The sequence below is a fragment of the Dermochelys coriacea genome, chromosome 5 (genome assembly GCF_009764565.3).
Source record: "Dermochelys coriacea isolate rDerCor1 chromosome 5, rDerCor1.pri.v4, whole genome shotgun sequence".
Taxonomy (NCBI): Eukaryota; Metazoa; Chordata; order Testudines; family Dermochelyidae; genus Dermochelys; species Dermochelys coriacea.
This window is the reverse complement of record NC_050072.1, coordinates 70,286,935-70,308,416: the sequence shown is the minus strand read 5'-3', so window position 1 is coordinate 70,308,416 and position 21,482 is coordinate 70,286,935. Positions and strand designations below refer to the sequence as shown.

The following is a 21,482-nucleotide window of genomic DNA, read 5'->3' as shown; positions in this document are numbered from 1 at the left end:
TCAGTCTGTGCTGCAGAAAAATAGGAGCAGGCAGCTTTAGGTATAGGGAAGGCCAAATGACCTGAAAGGTAGTGGGAGGGAAATATCACCCAACCTTTAATTCATGTCTGCACCTGGATCCTGTAGGCGTCTCCCAAAATGTATTGAATGCGATACAGCCTTTTTCAACACACCTTCATTGTGGGAGAACAACTCTGTCCAGGCCGTTTGACAGAGTCTGAGTGGATGGCTCAATCCCACAAAATCTTTATAGCTTCTTTTGATGTGGTAGGTTACTTTTCTCTTTGGTGACATTGACTGAAACAGCATACCACAGTAGAATTTCTTAAAATGAGGCTTATTAAAAATGGAAAATTAATGTAAAACTATTAATATATCTAGCGCTACACTTTTGATAAACTAAATAAGATAATGTCTTAATGTAGTAAGAGAAGAAAATCTAACGTGTTCCAAGAGCAAGTCCTGTCTCTGACCTATCATATGAAAGGTGATATGTTCCCCACGTTCAGATTTTTCCCATCCCAAAGCCAGGATACTTCCACCCTTACGACTTTCCCTATTTCCAAACCCAAAATATAGCACTTCCCAGCTTGTTCTGAAGTATCTGCCTACCCCATGAAGTTGATTGGTTTCTGATGGGCCTACCCTTTGTTCTTGAGGATGGTAGTTCCATATGGCTGTGTGGAGTTGTTTGTCGGGTCTACACTTAAAAACACTGTGCTGCTGTAGTGCTTCAGCATAGATGATACCCATGCTGACGTGTGGGATTCTTCTATCAGTATAGGTAATCCACTTTCCCAAGAGGTGGTAGCTAGGTGGATATAAGAATTCTTCCATCAATCTTGTGCTGTCTGTGTGGGAACTTAGGTTGGCTTAACTACGCAGGTCAGTGGTGTGCATTTATCATTCTCCCGGCCTACATAGTTGAACGAACCTTATTTTTTTAGTGTAGACCAGGCCTGTGTCTAAAACTTGCCTACTTGGATATGAAATATTAATTTACTGACTAATCTGTCACAGACTATTTCAATAGAAGAAATGTTGTTTAATTGTTAAATAATACTAATGTGTAAGGCCCTCCCAAATTCACAGTCCATTTTGGTCAATTTCAGGGTCATAGGATTTTAAAAATCATAAATTTCTTGATTTCAGCTATTTGAACCTGAAATTTCATGGTGTTATAATTGTAGAGGTCCTGACCCAAAAAGGAGTTGTGGAGGGGGGCGGGGGTCGCAAGATTATTATAGGGTGGGGTTGCGGTACTGCTACCCTTACTTCTGGGATGCATCTGAAGGCAGAGCCGCTGTCAGTAGCAGCACAGAAGTAAGCGTGGCCTGGTATAGTATTGCCACCCTTATTTCTGCACTGCTACTGGCAGGGTCCTGCCTTCAGCGCAGGGTCCCTGGCCAACAGCTGCAGCTCTCCAGCTGCCAACTCTGAAGGTGGCGCAGAAGTAAGGGTGGCAGTACCGCAACCCCCCTAAAATAACCTTGTGGCTCCCCCAAAATACCCTTTTGGTTCAGGACCTCCAATTTGAGAAATGCTGGTCTCCCCCGTGAAATCTGTATATTCTAGGGTAAAAGCGCACACAAGATAAGATTTCACAGCGGGAGACCAGATTTCACAATCCGTGACGCATTTTTCATGGTCGTGAATTTGGTAGGGCCCTATTAATGTGGTAGTACCTAGAGGCTTCAACTATGATCAGGGTCCCATTATGTCAGGCACAACATACAAACATATAGTATAAACATGCAGTGAGAGACGGTTCCTACCCCAAAGAGCTTATAGTTTAAATAGACGAGACAGAGAGGGCGGGAGTGGAAATGGGCACAGAAAGGGGGAGTGACTTGTCCAAGGTCACAAAAGAGGTCAGTGACAGAGCCAGGACTAGAATCCAGGTCTCCTGAATCCTGGTTCAGTATATTAATAAATATTGTAGAACATCATCACTCTACATGGTCTTGTCTAGATTTAAAAAAAGACACAGTCCCTTCTCCAAAGAGCTTATGATCAAAATTACACTCAAATTGCATGTTGCTTAACAGACAAAGGAATGATAGGGAAAGGAGAGAGGACAGTTAAAAACACATCATCTTACATACAGGAGTCTTTTTTTTTCTTCAGACAGAGAGCACATCCATCAAATTCAGTCCTTCTTTAGGTAAAAATGTACCTTTCAGTTGCAAAGCAACACAAGGAATTACTAGTTTAGTACACTTTATTAGTTTAGTTTTAATCTTTTGTCTATAAAAGAATTCTTCTGCCAGAATTAGTGTAAGGAGTAAATCACCCAAGGTTTAGCCAATGATTGAGAGCTCTCATGGCTGCCTTCATATTAGCAAAATGCACAACTCTTCTGTGGTGATTGCTGTGTAACCCACATTACATTTTTTTTCCTTTTTAGGTTTTTTAAACTATAAGATGTAGATTGGTTTTCTGATGAAGAAAACTTGTCTATATTTAGACATCATAATTATTGTATATGCACAGTAGTTACTTCTGAAAGCTTTTAGTATTTCAATTATTTAATCGCCTTACTTTTCTTGAATAATAAAACCGGTTTAGTCTAAAATGTTTCACTTTCTAATCTGAGTAATTTTGCTTTATAAGTGCAAAAAAATCCTACAGAATGCTTTTGCATTTACTGTAAAATCATTGACTATAGCAGCTTTTAAAAAGCAACACATTTTAAAAAAAAAAAAACACTGAAGTTGAAAATTTGTGTATGCAGTCCTCTTCCCAGAGCCATTGTGTTGAAAGTCTCTGAATTGGTGATGCTTTTAGGACAAATTTACAATGGTGCAAATGTTTGATTCTTTTGCGGTTCACTTGGATAAAGAGTGCATTACTGTCAAATGAATCAGTCATAGGGGGGAAATACTGAAATTACCAGTGAATGTGAAATTGTACTTTGGGGTTAAGATGTGTGGTAGGAAAGCAGTGAGATTAATGTAATCTTGATGTAATTAACGATATTGAGCATAAATGCTCAGCTCATATAACTTGATTATATCACATTTCTAGAGTATTTATCTTGGATTATGTTATACATTCTAGAGATATAATGCTTCATTGTTTATAAGGGTATCAATCTGATAATTGGTGCATTTATATATTTGACCTTATTTTTAAAGTTTTTTTGGTCATTTGGTACTAATCTCTTTTGGTCAAAAGGGAATGTCACCTCCTAAGAAGTAGAAAAAGAATGTGTTAGTGTAATCTGGTAGGAAATTTGATTACAGGAATATTTTTTTTCTAAAAGTGTAAATAAGGGGAACTTTGTATTACAATAGTAAATCTCCTTAGTCTTAAAGAAAAAAGGTTTAATCTTTTCTGGTCAAACCATATCAAGGCAAACATAGTTCCTGCCCACTAGCAAGAAAGCAAGTCTACTCTACTTCAATTCCTTTTCTTTCTTGCTAATAAAAGTATAATAGTGGACTTTTTTTGGAAGAAGTACTTCAACAAGGAATTGTTCTTTCCCATCCCACTGCATTTAATGGTAAAACCCTGAATTATGAACCTTACCCAGAGCCCAGTGAAATCTATGAGAATTGTTGACTTCAGTGGCCTCTGGATTGGGCCTTGTATACTTCTGGAGAAGATGCAGAAGGAATAGTGCAACTTGTTAGTAAACTAACTGAAAATAAAAACAATATAGTCTTGGTTAGACTGTAGAAAATGTAGCACTAAAAATTACGTAGTGATAATTGGCAGTGGCAAACAGTGAATGCAGCTTCATTATTTTGGACATAAAACATTTAGCCCCAAATTATATGAAGCATTTAGATTATCTTCTGAATGCTGCTATTGTTTGTATTATTGTAGTGCCTATGAGCCTCAGTCATGGATCAGAACCCAGTTGAGGTAGGTGCTGTATAAACAGAGCAAAATCCCCCACAAAAGCTTACAATCGAAGTAATACGATAAAAGGAAACAGATGGATACAGACAGACAGGAGAATACAAAGAATTAACGAGACAATTGTTGCCTAATCATTGTTAATTTTTTTGTAGGCATCATAAAAAAGGAGAGATTTGAAAGAGGATAATGAGGTAGCTTTGCAAATGTTTAAGGGAAGCGCCTCCCAAGAATGTGAGGCACCATGCAAGAAAGTTCAAAGGTGCTTGTTTGAAAATTTAACAAGTGGGCTAAGGAGGCTGGTATCATGGGCTATCACACTGACTGTGAATGAGAGGTGACAGGTAGGATGAGGATAGGCTGTGAAGGGCATTTGAAGTGAAGACAAGCAGCATATGTTTGATAATGATAGAAAAGGGGGAGCTAAGATTGGGATGCAAAGACAGGGCTGACATGGCCGAAGTGATGGGCTAGGAAAATGATGTTTGTAACAGCAGGCTGATTGATGTGAGTAGGGCAAGATTGCATTTGCCAAGGCCAGAGAAAAAGAAGTTGCAGCAACCAAGATGATCAGAGCCTGGGTGAGAGTTTTGGCTATGTGGAGGGATAGGAAAGCTTGTATTTTGGAGATATTATGCAGTAAAGATCTGCAAGATTTAGACATGGCCTGGATGTGAGGACTAGAAAGAAGTCCAAGTTGAAGATGATGCTTAGGTTATAGGACTGAGTGATAGGCAGGATGGTGGTATTATTTGTCATGATGGAGAATGGAGTTAGCGGGATTAGGGGTGGGGAAAGAGGCGGGGAAGGGAAAGACTAAGAGCTCTGTTTTAACCTGGTTGAGCTTGATCTGACAGCTAAACATCCATGAGGAGATGTCAAGGAATGAGGATGACATTTTAGTTGGGACAGGAGACAGGTCTGGAGGAGAGTAGTTGATCTGAGAGTCATCAGCATAGAGATGGTTGTTGAATGTGTCTTTGCAGATAAGATTACCTAGAGATAAGGTGCAGAGGGAGAAGGGGATCAACAACAGAGCCCCAAGGAATTCCCACAGAAAGTTGGAGGGGGAATGAGGAAAGTACTCCCAAGGACACTTTGAAGGAGTGATTAGAGAAATAGGAGGAGAACAAGGAGAGGACAGAGCACAGAAGCCAAGGGAGGAGAAAATTTCAAGAAAAGCATTGTCAACGGTGTCAAAAGAGAATCAGGATGGAGTACTGGTTCTGAGCTTTAGCTAGGAAGAGGTCATTAGAGTCTAGCAAGAGTGTTTTCAGAGGAGTGCAAAAGGTGGAAGCTGTATTGGAGAGAATCTAGGATGGAAGTGGAGGACAGAAACTCCATACAACTGTTGTAGACAGTGAGTTTAATGAGCTTGGAGAAGGGGCAGTTGGAGAGTCAAGTGGAGTCAAGGGTGGGGTTTTTGTGATGGGAGACACTAACACATGCTTCTATGTGATGGGTAAAAGCCCCGAGGAGAATGAGAGTTTAAAAGAAAAGCAAGGGATGGGAAGAGAGTCTGTGCAAGGGAAATGAGGTGGGATGGGCTCTCTGTGGGAAGTGGAGGGGTTACAGGAGAGATGCTAAGATGGTGCATCTCTGATAGGAGGAGGAGAGAATTGTCCGGGGGAGGAAGAAAGGTCACGTATTTTGCCAATTTTCTCTTGAAATAAATCAGTGAGATCCTGTAATGAGAGAAGAGGGGAGATTTTCAGAAGTGATGAAAGGTGGTGAAAAAGCACTGAGATTACAGGAGTGAGATTCAATTAAGTTAGAGAAGTTGGCTTGTTGAGCTAGGAAGATGGCAGAACTGAATATGAGAGAATGAATTTATAGTGGAAGAATTCAGTTTGGTCAAAGGATTTGCTCCAGAGAGACTGGAGCATGAGAACAAGAGTGGATGAAGTGCATGTTGCAGGCGAGCAAGGGCTTGGGGGTTGGCAGACTGGATCTTGCAATGGGAAAGAGGGACAGAGAGGCAAGGGTGGAGGAGAGTGAAACGTGGAGAGAATCAACCACAGTAGCAATGAAAGAAAGAAATGAATGAGAAGCAACTGGAGTTAGTACAAGACAAGGATAATGTGCATTTGCTCACATTAGTGAAACAGTTGTTGTTACTGAACAATTTAGCAAATGTAGTCTGAGAGGGTCCCTGACCGCCTTCCCATGGGCCTCCTCTGAACCTAGAGGGTCTTCCCCATTTTCTACTGCAGGAACCATCCCTCTGGTAGCTTTATATGGAAGCTTAAAGATTCCAGAACAGAATACCATATAGCAAAGAGTTCCCGTCCCTTGAGATTGAGCATACTACTTGTGTCTGGTTCTTCTAGATGGGCGGCGAAAGATCAAGTAGTCTCCAACTCAGCTCTCCACACCCACATCACTGCACTGCAAAGCTCACACTGAATACACTCGGGAAAGAGGAGTGGTGGCCACAAGCAGGAAATTAGTTTGTGCTAACACAGCACTTACTACCTCCCTCCTCTTACCTGTGCCATCACTCTGGAAGGCTGGAACTGGATTCTCCACTTCTTCCAAATCTGCCTACACAGTCTGGGAGCATAACATAGTAAAATCTCATTCTGTGGTCAAGTTAGTGATAGAAACGTAAGAGAGGTTTCATTTGACTAATTAAAATCTACAGAATTGTAATTTCAATGGTATTGCATGGCAAAGGGGATGTGCTGCTCCCAGCTCCAGGTTCTCAGGTTGATGGAAATTTTGATAATGTAGTGTCATGGGAAATGGGTCAAGTTGAGTATCGTTGGAAAGCCCCATCTCCCATGAACACAATGGTACCAAACATGACAAAGCTAGAACAGTCATGTAGATAAATATTTGAGAAAGTTTAAAAATCAACATTTTTAATTGTACGATGCATTGCTGATGGGGAAAAAAAGATATTGATTTTGAGTAACCATAGGGTAATCTCCCCCCCCCCCATTTAAATTTTTTTCAGTACTTTTAAAAAATTGGTAGTGCTATGTTATGAAAGTTATTAAAAATAAGCAAGTTTCTTTCATGACAAGTGTGTACATGGAAAAGCTCCAGCTATTACACCTTTAATTACATCACAGACATTTTCATACTGTGCCACCACCTGCTCCCTTTGAATTCCATGATATAATTCCCTATGCTTTGAATGGAGACATGATGGATCTGATTATAGTATAGTATTAATTGAAAGCAAATGTATATAAATGCTGATTCAAATATTAATATTCCTTCTTACTTTTCAGCTGATTATTGACTACCACCTTTTGATAACCTGGATTAATTTCTTCTTGAAAAGTTTTTAGCCTTCTCGATGTTTCTATGTCTCCATGGTTATAGATGCTTGAGCTCTTTTATTCTCATTCTTATAACAATTTAGAACTATTTTTATGGGGACAAAATCCACACACAAACACTGTAAGGGAAGTCACAATTCCTTAAATCTGCAGATAAATGCTAAAATTTTAACTCTAATTTAAGTAAAAGAAGGTTGATTACCATTTTAAATGTTTCACTATTTGTATTATTTTCCCCTCCTTGGAATTCAGGAAGAGATGGGTGTAAATACCTGCAGATATTTTTGTGCAATCAGATGTTCTATTGAGGGGAAATGAATTTGCACAATGCTCTATTTTTAAAAGTATTTTTACCCATCTTACAAGTATTTAAAAAAAAACAACTTTTTGCTTATTTAGGGTTGTTTGATGGGATGGGTGTCTTTTTGGTGAGGATCCAAAAGAACAGTTACCAAACTACAACAGCATATTTCAGTTACATTACCATATAAACAGTATGCTGCTGGATTCTATTTAAAATAGTAGTCTGCATTCACAAGTATGGAGTGATAATTTACATTAGCAATGATAAAAGAGAAAAAGTTTCTAATAGAGTAGGTAGCTTGGGGCTTGTTTTAATAGAATAGGTAAACTATTCTAGTTGCTTCAGCCTTACATACCCATCTCCTAAAGTAATTGTTCACTCTGGGTATTTCAAAGTTGATAGACTGGGTGGAGCCAGTATCCACTTGCTGTCTACCTCTGATAAGTGAGTATAAACATGTTAAAGCCAAGTTACAAATGTACGTATATGATATGGTATACTGTTTAGTTTGGAGTGACTTGGTTAACTAAGTTGATTATAGAAGACCCAGTCATGTACCTTCTGCAAACTTGCAAAGTTTGTGGATGATACTAAATTGGGAGGCCTTGAAGTTGCTTTGGAGGACAGGATTACAATTAAAAATTATTTTGACAAACTGGAAGTGTGGTCTGAAATAAATAGGATGAAATTCAATAACTACAAATTCAGAGTACTCCACTTAGGAAGGAATAATCAATTGCACAAATACCAAATGGGAAATGACTGTAGGACTGCCTAGGAAGGAGTACTGCAGAAAAGAATCTGGGGGTTATAGACGATCACAAGAAAAAGCACAAGAACAAATCCGCACAGACACATCCCTGGAACCCCGACCAGAGGTATTCTGTCTGCTACCCAAGATCCATAAACCTGGAAATCCTGGATGCCCCATCATCTCAGGCATTGGCACCCTCACAGCAGGATTGTCTGGGTATGTAGACTGCCTCTTCAGGCCCTACGCTACCAGCACTCCCAGCTATCTTCGAGACACCACTGACTTCCTGAGGAAACTGCAGTCCATCGGTGATCTTCCTAAAAACACCATCCTAGCCACTATGGATGTAGAAGCCCTCTATACCAACATTCCACACAAAGATGGACTAAAAGCCATCAAGAACAGTATTCCCGATAATGTCACGGCTAACCTGGTGGCTGAACTTTGTCCTCACCCATAACTGTTTCACATTTGGAAACAATGTATACCTTCAAATCAGCGGCACTGCGATGGGTACCCGCATGGCCCCACAATATGCCAACATTTTTGTGGCTGACTTAGAACAACGCTTCCTCAGCTCTCGTCTCCTAATGCCCCTACTCTACTTGCTACATTGATGACATCATCATCTGGACCCATGGAAAAGAAGCCCTTGAGGAATTCCACCAGGATTTCAACAATTTCCATCCCACCATCAACCTCGGCCTGGATGTGTCCGCAAAAGAGATCCACCTCCTGGACACTACGGTGCAAATAAGCGATGGTCCCATAAACACCACCCTATACCGGAAACCTACTGACTGCTATTCCTACCTACATGCTTCCAGCTTTCATCCAGACCACACCACACGATCCATTGTCTACAGCCAAGCTCTACGATATAACCGCATTTGCTCCAACCCCTCAGACAGAGACAAACACCTACAAGATCTCTATCAAGTGTTCTTACAACTACAGTTCCCACCTGCTGAAGTGAAGAAACAGATTGACAGAGCCAGAAGAGTACCCAGAAGTCACCTCCTACAGGACAGGCCCAACAAAGAAAATAACAGAAAGCCACTAGCCATCACCTTCAGCCCCCAACTAAAACCTCTCCAATGCATCATCAAGGATCTACAACCTATCCTGAAGGACGACCCATCACTCTCACAGATCTTGGGAGACAGGTCAGTCCTTGCTTACAGACAGCCCTCCAACCTGAAGCAAATACTCACCAGCATCCATACACCACACAACAGAACCACTAACCCAGGAACCTATCCTTGCAACAAAGCCTGTTGCCAACTGTGTCCACATTTCTATTCAGGGGACACCATCATAGGGCCTAATCACATCAGCCATGCTATCAGAGGCTCGTTCACCTGCACATGTACCAATGCGATATATGCCATCATGTGTCAGCAATGCCCCTCTGCCATGCACATTGGCCAAACTGGACAGTCTCTATATAAAAGAATAAATGAATACAAATCAAACATCAAGAATTATAACATTCAAAAACCAGTCGGAGAACACTTCAATCTCTTTGGTCACTCAATTACAAACCTAAAAGTGGCAATTCTTCAATTAAAAAAAACTTCAAAAACAGACTCCAATGAGAGACTGCTGAATTGGAATTAATTTGCAAACTGGGTACAATTAACTTTGAATAAAGACTGGGACTGGATGGGTCATTACACAAAGTAAAACTATTTCCCCATGTTTATCCCCCTGCTCCCCCACTGTTCCTCAGACTTTCTTGTCAACTGCTGGAAATGGCCCACCTTGATTATCACTACAAAAAGTTTTTTCTCTCTCCTGCTGGTAATAGCTCACCTTAAGTGATCACTTGTTACAGTGTGTATGATAACACCCATTGTTTTATGTTCTCTATGTATATAAATCTCCCCACTGTATTTTCCACTGAATGCATCTGATGAAGTGAGCTGTAGCTCACGAAAGCTTATGCTCAAATAAATTAGTTAGTCTACAAGGTGCCACAAGTGCTCCTTTTCTTTCTGCGGATAGAGACTAACATGGCTGCTACTCTGACGCAAGCTAAATATGAGCCATCAATGTAATAATGTTGCAAAAACCCCACAAATGAACATTGTTTTTTTGATGTATTAGCGGGAGTGTTATAAGCAAGGCACAAGAAGTAATTCTTTCACTCTGCTCAATACTGATAAGATCTCAACTGGAGTATTGTGTCCACTTCTGGGCACCACATTTTGGGAAAGATGTGGACAAATTGGAAAAAGTCTAGAGGAGAGCAACAAACATGATTAAAGGACTAGAAAACATGACCTGTGAGGAAAGATTTAAAAAATGGGGTTTGTTTAGTCTGGGGAAGAGAAGACTGAGGGGATACATAAGTCTTCAAGTATGTAAAAAGTTATGATAAAGAGAAGGGTGATAAATTATTCTCCTTGACCTCTGAGGACAGGACAAAAAATAATATGCTTAGATTGAAGCAATGGAAATTTAGGTTAGACATTAGGAGAAACTTTCTAACAGTAAGGGTAGGTAAGCACTGGAATAAATTATCTATGGAGGTGGTAGAATCTCTGTCATTGAAGGTTTTTAAGAACAAGTTAGACAAACATCTGTCAGGGATAGTGTAGCAAATATTTGGTCCTACCTTGAGTGCAGGAGACTGGACTACGGGCCTATTAAGGGCCCTTCCAGTCCTACATTACTATTATTTTTGTGATTCTGTGTGCTTGACATTCACAAAGTCAAAACTCACTCTGTTAAATATTTTCAAAGTATGCATTAGCACACCAAATAATTTTAAATATAAATTAATTCCCATAGTCCAGAATGGGCCAGGTACTGCTGAACAACCTGCTTTTGCACAAAGTATTTCACACTTATTAAATTATCTGTACAGTGCTTCTGAACTTTGATCTACTTTAGAGGAAATACTGGCTTGTTGAAAGGAGGAATTCCTGATACTTAAATTAAATGCTTAAATGCCACAAGACATCACCATCTGCTGTTTCAGTCATTAATGACTGAAATCATGACTCTAATCTGGGAGGTCAACCAAAAATCATGGTTTTCATTTAATTTAAAGTCAACCCAGTGGAAAGCTGGCTGCCATCTTATCAAAATCAGAGTACAGGCTGCTTTCAACCTGGGGCAAAGATAGCTGTAATAAAAGGTTGACAAAAAGAAAAAAATAATTAAAGCCTAAGAATAAATCCCTGAAGCACCCCCATTTGTTAACAATTTTGTATCTGAACTAACACTGCTTATGGAAACAACCAATATACATTTCTCAAGTAACCTATGAAACAGTTTTGAGTAGCTCTAAAGCATAATACTCTTAAGAGTTTGAAAAGTAACTTGCAGCTAATAAAAATCAAATGCCTTAAGTACATTTTAAATATTTTCCTACAGCATGGTCCTCCATTGCTTTAGGTAAATCCCAGGTGGCTAAAGATGGTGGAATGTCCTAACTCTGAACGTTAACTATTTTACAAGTGCACATAGTGTGAAATCTGTAAACTTAGAAACTAACATCAACCACAACTAACTTCAAGAACTTTTGTCACAAGTACTTGATTTGGGAATGGCCACATTGCGCTGCAGTGGTATGTCTCTTCACCACTCTAAGGTATTTATTTGCTCTTTCGTTTTCTCAATATTTTTCCTTTTTTCATCTGGCAGCAGTGAGATGTGGAATAACCTCCCCACCAATTTGAGCCTTAGCCAGCAAAACTGAAATAACTCTTTACTGATTCAAATCTGGTTCATCATTCTTTCATGCTTTCAAATATATCTTCTGGAAAGAAACAATAACATTAAGTATCAGTTACTAGCTTAATTATTGATGGCACAGGCAGCTTAAGGAATTTGAGGACTAGAACTTTTATTTGGAATTATGAGTCAGTGTTTTAATAACTTCTCAAAACTAATTGCCCAAAATAGAGAGCATCACTAATACAATTTACCAAAAACTTTTGCACTTAATAGAGATGGCTAAATTGTTATAATCTAAGATAGTTAAAAGGTCTCAAAAGTACTCATTTTGGTAGTTCTCTTCAGTTATATTGATGTGCCATATAATATTTGGGAAGGAAAGAAACTTGGGGAACTAATGTTGAGATTACCACTGTTGTTTTTATCTTTTCCTTACCTCCATTCCTTTTTTCTTTTTCTGCATCTGTTACAGTTCTTCTGTATGCTCTTTCTTCTCTTTGTCTGCTCAAGTTTATTTTCTCCCCATTTTTGGTTTTCCCTGAAATTGATTTATTTTGAGTTATTTTCTGAATTACCAGCAGCAATACATTTTACATAAAAGATCCCATAGAAAAACTGATTAGTATTGTACAATGCTAGGTTGCAGTCGTGCAAACCCTTTTGCATGCTTATAACATTAAGCACAGTAATATTTTCATTAACTTGTTTGTTGCTTAAAGTTACACATTTGTGTAAGTGTTTGCAGGACCCTAGTTAGCTTCTTTTTGCTATTTTAGAGCATTGCTGTGGCTGTCTGCTTCCATAATCACTGCCTAAGGTGCACCAAGGCTTGTGGTGGGCAAAACGGAGAAGAAGGGTGAGTGGTCAACGGTGAAGCAGATCAGCAAAGTATGAATGATTCAGAGGAAACTTAGTACCCTACAGCTGTTCTTTATAATTTACGGTTTGATCTTTAGCAGGTAGCTTGCATACTTTGAGTCTGTCTTTAAATGACAAATGGCGCTCAATCCAGCACATTATTTCTGATGGCTTCTAAGCCACATGGGCCTTAGAAGGCTGTGAACTCTGTGATAAATTCTTAGTCTGCTGAAACAGTCTACCTAAGGATGAAAGATCCTATGTTGTAAACTAGTTGAATTTCAAAGGGGATGATAACATGAAGATGAGCTTCACAATCCACTTCTCTTGTGATCCATAATTCTGGATTTTTCCATTCTGTTCATCTCTCCATCCTAGGTTAACAGTAATTCTGTGTGTAATAGTGTTAGGGGAAATGGGTCTTGTCAAACAAACCTGTTTTCATTCTTTGAGATTACAAACTTAATTGATAAAAGTAACTGCATAGGTGTAATATACTTCAATTTTTATAAGGTGTTTGATTTAGTACCACATAATATTCTGGTTTCAAAAATTAGCACTGCACAATATCAATAAAATATACCTTAATGGATTAAGAATTGGCTAATTGACAGATCTCAAAAAACAGTTGTCAATGGGAATCATCATAAAATGGGAGTGTAACCACAGGGATTGGTAATAAGCCTGATATTCAACATTTTCATAAATGATCTGGAAGCAAACATAAAATCACTCCTGGTAAAATTTGTAGATGACACAGATAGGTGGAATAGTAAATAATGATTTGGAGAGGGCAGTTATACAGAGCTTGCTTGTTAATCTGGGCCTATTAAAATAAAATGTGTTTTAATAGAGTCAAGTGCAGAGTTCATACACGTAGGAATTAGGAAAGCAGGCCACACCTAGAGAATGAGAGATTACCCTGGAAAGTAGTAACTTTGAGAAGGGCTTATGGGTCATAGTGGACAAGCAACTGAACATGAGCTTCCAATGTGATGCTATGGGAAAGTGGGCTAATAAGATCCTTGGATGTATAAATAGGAGAGTAGTGGAGAAAGGTGGTTTTACTTCTGTATATGGCATTGGTGAGACGTAAATTAGAATATTGTGTACGGTTCTGGTGTCAATATATTTAAAGGAATGGTGAAAAATTGGACAAGGTATAGAAAAGAACCACACAAAAATGATTTTAGGACTTGAGAAAATGCCTTGTAATGAGAGACTTAAAGTTCAATCTTTTTAGTTTGTCAGAAAGAAGATTGAGAGGTGACTTGTTTACAGTGTAACCAAGGGGAGAAAATACTGGCTACTACAGGGTTTGTAAATCTATTAGAGAAAGGCATAACAAGAACCCATGGCTGGAAGTTGATGTGAGACAAATGCAACCCACCTGCCTCAATGGGTGGGAAACTTGATGGGGCCAGCAATGATAGGGGCAGCCCCAGTTGAATGGAAAGGACATGATAAACACTCTAGGGGGAAGTTGGGTAATAGACCTGAGATTTTGCTGATGGGCTTTGTGCTCATGAATTAGGGGAAGACATTGTGGGTTTCACAGGCCGAGGTCTCCCCTCTTTAATACTCTGTGTGTCCCCTTCTTTGAGGGGAAGTGGTAGGATTCAAACAGGGTGACTGCCTGATCTATCAATCATGGAATACTTTAGTGGTCATTTCATACTAATACTTGTGGGAGTTCCCCCAGTCACAAGTGAACTTTGGGAGAACCTCTTTTGATCTTCCTTTTTGTTTTCTAATATATATAAACATATAAAATAAAACATAACAATATTAGGATTATTTGTTCCTTGGTTATATGTTTTATGTCACATGACTATGTCATTGGCTTTTTAATTTTGGGGGATTTATTTTATTTATTGTTGGAACAAACATTTTGGGGGCAATGGTATAAAAATTATAATAAAACTTTTTTGTGATAGCACACTATTTTAATATTAGAAATAGATTATAACCACCATTTTTATAATGGTAGTTCAATTCCTTTTTGCAAATGCTACTCATAAATTAGGTATATTTGCCTGCATAAACAATTTAACCCAGATGGTTTCTATATTAATCAAACTTTTTGTTCAAACTGTTGTTAATTTTGATATGGGGTTTGTCAAGCAATGTAGCCAGATGTTTGGCCAAACCCAAGTTAAAATATATAAATTCATTAAAAACAAACCATGGCAATATTAATATAGATTAATAGCTATGCATGTAATAGCTAAAATGTTTTATAATGTAACTATATATTTTTGGCTACTGGTGCCATAAATGGTTAAACATAATCAATTGAATGCAAATATAAAAATCAAGTCTCAGCTAAGTAATATGGTATTAGGTAGTTATTAGGATTGACACCCCAACAAAGGTGCACCCTAAATTTGACCTTGAGAGCTTTATCTTAGATCAAACTCTGATTGGTATGTGATTGAGTCAACTAATGGTGAATAAAGTTGATGCGGAAAGTCCACATTCTGCACAATATATTCTTCACAATACACCAAATTGGTGAAAGTGGCTTCTGGAATTGATTTTTGTGATGAATTGTCAATTAACAGTTCAACTGTCTTCTTTTTGGATTTTTATTTGGGTATGCAATGCCTTTATAAAATTTGTATTGTTGTGGTATTTGAGGGTTTACCCCTCAAATATGCAAGAACACTTGGTTGTTTAATATTACTGTTTAGCCAGTTTCCTTAGCAAATCCCTTTTATGTTCACAAGATAAAAGGTAATTGCAAACCGACCTTTTCTAGGTCCAAACAGTAAAGCTAATTTATTGACTAAAAAGGGAATGGAAGGAGACGGGATATATGCAGGCTATCACACATTTGAGAGTCAGCTGGTCACTCCTGTCCAATTTCTTCAATTAAGGGAAGTCGGGGTAAGGTTGGGGCGGGAAGGTGGATTAAAAAAAAAAATATACCATGCTAACCATTTAAAGCTGTAACAGAAAAAAGACATTGCAAATTTAGGTATTCCTGTAAAGACGAACCTCTGTCCTTCAAGAAGGAAATGTGGAATTGATCCTTTTGGAATTTGGGGGAGTGTAACAGGTTTACTTGGAACAGGAATATTAATTTGGAACTTGGTGGCTTTTGAAAGAATTAGAAGGCAGATTAACTGTATGGCTCAGGAAAAAGCCAACAAGCTAGTTAACCCAATATTAAAAGGCGATACAAGTTTTAGCAATAGAAGAAAGATTTACAATTTTTGACATGCATGAGATAACAAGATTGTTTGAGACAGACTAAAATTAATAGAACACAATAATGATCAGGGAAGAAATCAATATATGGGGAAGGAATTATCTGTTTTGCATATGGTGACTGTAGTAAATATTATTGCGAGCACCTTACAATTTTTAGAATTGGGAAAAGTGCCCAATCTTAATTAAGAATGTACACATCTTAAATTGGTATTGTCCCAAATTCATTCAAAGAAATGGAGGAGAGAAAGCAAAATTCCTGACTAAATGTCAAGTGATATTATCTGGTGCAATTAAAAACCTAGGATTTGGGACACCACATCCTAATCATAACTCATGTTGTTTAAGTAAAACATGTTGCAACTCAAAATCCTTGCATGTCTTGTTCATGCTGTGTTTGACCCAGATAGGGATGTATTTGGTCAACTAGTTGCTATTTACTCCATAGGTTGCCTAGAAGACAACATTATTAAGGAAGGACTGAAATTACCCCTGCTGGTGGTTTATCATCAAGAAACTTAGTTCTGGTCTATACTAAACAGGTTGGTTTAACTATGTCTGAAAGGGGTGTGAAAAATCCACATTCCTGAGCGGCGTTCGTTAAACTGATCTAAGTCCCTCGGTTGAGCTAGCTACCATCTCTCGGGGAGGTGGATTACCTGCACCAACGTGAGAACCACTTCCATCAACGCAGATAGTGTCTACACTGAAGCCCTACTTCATTGGTGCAGATGTGCTGCTGTAGCATTTTAAATCCAGACATGGCAAGTCCCGCAGACTGCCCGTTCCTTTCAAAAGGAGCATCAGTGGGTCTGTAGGTGTAATGTATTTGCGTTAGCAACCCCACTGTGTGGCCAGGCAGAAGGGTACCTATGGAACCTACTGAAAGCTAACTCAACAAAGCTAACTCATGTGCAGTGCAACTGACCAAATGGAAATCTTGCATGGAGCAGGAGACCTACCGTGGAAAGGGGCAATATTGTGTCTAACAAATCAAAAAGATATGTTTATTATAGTCAAATTAGGTGTCAGGTCACAATTCCAATTTTCTGTTTTAAGCCAAAAATACATATGATTATTGGACATACAGCAGTCTCCCTTGTATCTGTGTTTGAAAACAAAATTGTTATCCTTTTGTAACCTAGATTATCAAGAGCAAACAAGGCAGAGTACCCCCAGTCTTTCTTGCATCCAAACAACCGTTATATTTACAGCTAAAATAATTGTTAGACAGAAGACTGTGCATTTAATTGACATTAGTAATGACATGGACCAAGCGGAGCAAATACTGAATAAATTATTAGATGGAGCAGATGAAGTATTACCAAGCCCTTTATGTATGAAAATTGGATTAAAAGGAAGAATTGTCCAAGGTAGTATGATGATGATTTTGATATATGGGAGGAAGGATTATAACATTGTTGGGATATCGAGAAATATCAAGAAGTCAACCTTAATTGATCAATACCCATTCCTTCTCAACCATGGTTGCTCCAACAATCCATCACCACTGTAAAGACCACCGCATGTTATGGATATGTAAACATGAGCAGAATAAAGCCTTAGCCAGTATCAAAACATCCATATATTTCCATCCACTGGCAACAGCCAGTAAAAACAGCTTACCAATTGCAAGAAACTCCATTTAAAATAAATAAATAAATAAAAGCAACCATCCCTAATTTAGGTATTAATAATGTTTGCTGTGTAGTAACATATGTAACTGTGTTGCATGTAGAGCTAATGTAATCATCTGTGTGATGGGGTTCTTATTCATTCTTATTTAGAATCACCCCATTAAAGGGGGGAGACTTGTAGCCAACAATAAAATGTATTAAGTATATTTAGGATATAGAGGTGAAATATAGGTATTAATAAATGTTGTAATACAGGTTGTATAAGCCTGAGGCCTATAAGGCATTCAGTTTAGCTACACTAGGTGTTATGCCTCAACCAGGTTGGTGTGACTAGATGACAGACAGACAACCCTGTACCAGTAAAGTGTAAGATTACGGTAAAAGATGTGCTAAGTGCTGCTGATCTGGAAACTACATGACAATGGACTAGGAAATGTGCTGCAATGTATCAGTAAATATCACAAGATGACGGATGATAACGTTTTGGGGGATTCTGTAGTAACTTGAACGTGCTATGGTAACATATTGACATAGATATTATACTCCTGGGGGAATTCTGTGCCAAAAATTAAAAATTCTGCACACAATATTTTAAAATTCTGCAGATTTTGTGTATCAAAATAACACTATATAATCACATCAGTTTCAATTATTTTGGTAATTTATTTCAAAATACCTGTCAGCAACTATGTGTAATAATACAGAAACACACAAATATTCCCCAAGGAGTAGAGAGTTAAAGAAACCCCTACGACAACCCAGTTCCTGCTTCTCTGCCCCTCCCCTCCAGAGTCCAGCCGGGGAGTCAGATGCTCATACCCGCTTCCCCCTAGAGCCCAGCTATGTACCCAACCAGCCCAGATGCTCACCCCCCCACCCTGACCCGAGCCCAACCGTGGGGCTTTCCCAGGCCCAGACACTCAAAACCCCTATCCCCCAGAGCCCAGCCGCAGCCCACACCCTGGTCCAGAAACTCACACCCTCTACCCTTCAGAGGTGATCTGTGGGGGGGCCCCAGCCCAGACACCCACATCCCCTATCCCCCAGAGCCCAGCCACATAGCCCCCCTCCCCAGCCTGGACACACACACTTCCTACCCTCCTAGAGCCTAGGGATCCAGAGGGAGAAACAGCCTGATGCTGGGTCCCAGGCTTGCACAGAGTTTCCTGCTTGGTGCTGCCTCCTTCCTTCAGAGCGTGCTGGGAACTGCAGCTGCTGGGAACATTTCAGTTCCCTTCCCTTCCCTTCCCCCTGGCCTTGCCTTTTATTTGTGAGCTGGGCTCTGCCGAAGCCAGCGGCCCATAGGGGAGGCCAACATCTCTGCAGGCCATTTCTGTGGGGGGGAAAAATGGAAATTCTGTGCACACAACATTAATTTCTGCAAAATTCTGCATTGCACAGTGGTACAGATTTCCCCCAGGAGTAATGTTAATGAGAATTAAGGGAACTAAGAGGGTAGCCAGTGAGAAATGGGGCACCCCTAATTAGTGGGGTTTGGAAATATGGATAAGGAAAAACGGGTTGGAACCCTTGAGCCTTAAAAAGCGGAAGTATAACTCAGGATAAAAAGGTGTTGCTTGGCCAGTGTGCTGATGGAAGGGGAATGCATAGAGAGCCCTAGGATGACAATCTTGGATGATGATAATGACTTCAGGGTCCCCAGCAGGTGATATGAAATGTGAGATTTAAGTGGTGCCAGTCTTAGGGCTAAACATTTTGCACTGTCTTTCTATCTACTCTTGTATTTTAGTGTAATTGTTTATCTGCATAGTGGATTTTTTAATAAAGGGACTTTTGATATATTGCTTCTAGGGTCTGTTATTCTACGGATACTTATTATGATATTCCTGATTCTGTAGCCCTTGGGAGACCAAACCTTTCTTGACCACTGTCGTCTCAAAGATTGATTAATATTAATTAATCACTCAATCAATCACCAATCCATCATTAAGGCTACATTAGAGCCCCTTGACATCTTTTCCAGTTGTGAATGAGCCTGTCACAGAATGTCTTATTTGGTATTCCATGGTCACAGATGAGGAAATAAGTCTTCCTTTACCCCTAGACCCATTAGCACGGCAGAGCCCAGGAAACTCTTCAATTGTATCTGTAAAGATTATTTTTCTGTGAATTTTTGCTTTAAAACTATATTTCTCAATTATGTTAAAATTTCTCCACGGTATCTGTCTTGTATATTAAAATATGAGTATTCAGTTTAGTATTGTTGCTTGTAAGACAATAAGGGAAAATATTTAAACCACTGGAAGGTGGGGAGGGAACTTGTTATACCTTCAGAATGGATGGAAACACCAAAGGCAGTTTAAGTTTAGATTTGTTTAAAATGTACATTTGAATTTATACCCGTTTATCAAAAGAATGAAGCTAACTATAAATTCGTATTTAAACTGATTCAACATACCAAACTGAATATTTCTCCCAACGTCACTGTGATGGGTTAGGTCACAGAGACCCACTTGGAACTGTCTCCTGATGTGCTGAAACTACCTCTGAGCCCGTTTTCCCCTGTTGCTTGGGACTCCAGAGCCCTGTCTTGTTGAGCCAGACGTGCTAGCTTGCTGCAACACAGACCCGGGGTCTGAACCATGCCCCCAGAGTTGCAGACTAAACTGAAAATAGTTCAGCAAGTACTCCTGTCTCCAGCACCCAGACACCCAGCTCCTAATGGGATCCAAACCCCAAATAAATCTGCTTTACTCTGTATAAAGCAGGGGTGGCCAACTTGAGTCTGAGAAGGAGCCAGAATTTACCAATGTACATTTCCAAAGAGCTACAGTAATACATCAGCAGCTCCCACCCCATTTTCAGCGCCTTCCCCTCCCTCCCTGCACCTCCCAATCAGCTGTTTCATGGTGTGCAGGAGGCCCGGGGGGGGAGGGGGAGGAGCGAGGGGATGGCAGTTTCAGAGGAGGGGGTGGATTGGGGGCAGGGCCTGTGATAGAGTCAGGGGTTGAGTAGTGAGCACCCCCCAGCACATTGGAATGTTGGTGCCTGTAGCTCCAGCCCCGGAGTCTGTGCCTATACAAGGAGCTGCATGTTAACTTCTGAAGAGCCGCATGTGGCTCTGGAGCCACAGATTGGCCACCCCTGGTACAAAGCTTATACAGGGTAAACTCATAAATGGTCCACTCTCTACAACACTGATAGAGAGATATGCACAGCTGTTTGCTCCCCCAGGTATTAAGCACTTACTCTGGGTTCATTAATAAACACAAGTGATTTTACTAAGTATAAAAAATAGGATTTAAGTGGTTTCAAGTAATAACAGAACAAAGTAAGTTAACAAGAAAAATAAAACAAAACTCACAATTCTAAGCCTAATGCATTAAGAAACTGAATACAGGTAAATCTCACCCTCAGAGATGTTCTAATAAGCTTATTTCACAGACTACACTCCTTCCTACTCTGGGTCCAATCCTTTCCTTTGGTACAGTCCTTGTTAATTCCAGCTCAGATGGTAACTAGGAGATTTCTCCTGACTGGCAACCCCCTTTTTTCTGTTCCACCCACTTTTATAGCTTTGGCCTGAGTTGGGAATCTTTTTGTCTCTCTGGATCCCCACCCTTCTTTCTAAATGGAAAAACACCAGTTTTAAGATGGATTCCAGTATCATGTGACATGGTCACGTGTCACTGTAAGAACTCATTCTTCATTACCCACATACACAAGAAAGCTTGCAGGTAAATAGACCCATTCAGAACCAATTGTCCTAGTCAATGGGAGCAATCAAGATTCCAAACCACCATTAAAGCCACTTTGCAGTAGGATTTCAGAGTAATACTTCATATTTCTAGCTTCAGATACAAGAATGATACATTCATACAAATAGGTTGAACACACTCAGTAGATTATAAGCT

General features: G+C 39.5%; 1 protein-coding gene across 7 annotated transcripts in view; it reads left to right on the top strand.

The window, feature by feature from the left end:
* Positions 1-21,482, top strand: part of PJA2 (praja ring finger ubiquitin ligase 2) — an 89,892-nt gene that overhangs the window by 13,995 nt on the left and 54,415 nt on the right. Inside the window, exon 2 of one of the 7 annotated variants that reach the window (XM_043514891.1) lies at positions 6,078-6,471. The exons of the other annotated variants lie outside the window; for them this stretch is intronic. The gene's annotated coding sequence lies outside the window, so the exon portion shown is untranslated. The remainder of the gene's footprint in view (positions 1-6,077; positions 6,472-21,482) is intronic. 7 annotated transcript variants of the gene reach the window in all.